Source organism: Myotis brandtii, unplaced genomic scaffold, assembly GCF_000412655.1.
Source record: "Myotis brandtii unplaced genomic scaffold, ASM41265v1 scaffold1956, whole genome shotgun sequence".
Taxonomy (NCBI): domain Eukaryota; kingdom Metazoa; phylum Chordata; class Mammalia; order Chiroptera; family Vespertilionidae; genus Myotis; species Myotis brandtii.
Window position 1 is genome coordinate 156,097 of NW_005357294.1, and position 1,285 is coordinate 157,381.

The window sequence follows — 1,285 nt, forward strand, 5'->3', positions numbered from 1 at the left end:
GCGGGGCCTGTATGTGCTGCACGGACGCGGCCTGGTCGCTCGTTAAAGCTGCCGCACGGTGGGTGCCCCTAACAAGCAGGACACAGCTGCCCACAGGAGGCCCGTAAACGCCTCCCGAGGTTGAGGGGGTGGGATGGGTCCACACACCAACCTCACTGACGCCCCCCCCCCCGGAAGCCAGGGGAGAGCCACCAGTTATGGAGGAAGACTGGCCGGTGGGCAAAGGGGCCCCGCAGCTGAGAGCCCACGCCCACCAGCCGCCCCGGCCAGTGAGGAGGGGCGGGCTCAGGGCGGGCTGTCCGGCCTGCTGTTGTGTGGTATGCGTGTGTGCATGTGTGTGCACCCGTGTGGGTGTGCATGTGTGTATGAGCACGTGTACATGCACGAGCGTGCATGTGAGAGAGCATGTACATGTGCTCGCGCGAGAGTGTGCATGTATGTGTGAGGTGTGAGCACATGTATGTGTGCGTGCGTGTGAGTTGTACATGCGTGTGAGTGTGCATGTGTGTGAATGCTTGAATGGGCTCATGGGCGAGCAAGTCCCTCCCAGTAGCAAGTGGGGAGCCCGGTCCTCCCTGCTCCCACTGCCCGGCCCCTGCTTTTCCGTGAGGGCTGGGCTGGGCAGGTGGCACCAGTCCCTCCTGTACCTCCCAGGGGTGCGGCCTCTCGGGGAGCCTCCTCCCTTCACCCTCCAGCGCCCTCTTTCCACCCGGATCACCGGAGTCCTGGTGTCTGCTCTGGGTGCTGTCGCCCTCCAGTGGCAGGAGCCGACCTCAGGAGGGCACCAGGGACGGGAGCCCCCCGGCCTCTCCCGTTCGGCCTCTCCCGCTCCGCCGGCCCTGTCTTCCCGCGCAGCCTCCACAGCTGGATCTCCCCCTGAGCCCTCCTCCGCTGCTCCAACCCCAGCGCACCCCCTTCCTCCGTGTCCGGCCCCCCGAGGCTGCGCCCCGTGACCCACGGTGTGTCCTTGGTCCCCCGCCCCCCCGCCTGACCCGTCGGCTCTGCCTGGCCTCCCGCTCCGTGTGCTTCTCGTCTGTTCTCTGCGGAGCAGCCGGTCTCGGGTCTCGTGCACATGTTACCCTCTGGCCGGTGGCCGGACCCCCAGCAGCACCCGTCACCTTTGCCCCCGAGGGAGCCGGACCCTGACCGGAGGACGCGGACGCGGAGGTCTGTGACGTCCTGACTGTTGCTTTTATTTTTACAATCCTCACCTGAGGGTGTGCTGATTTTTCAGAGAGAGAGAGAGAGAGAGAGAGAGAGAGAGAGAGAGAGAGAGGGAGAGAGA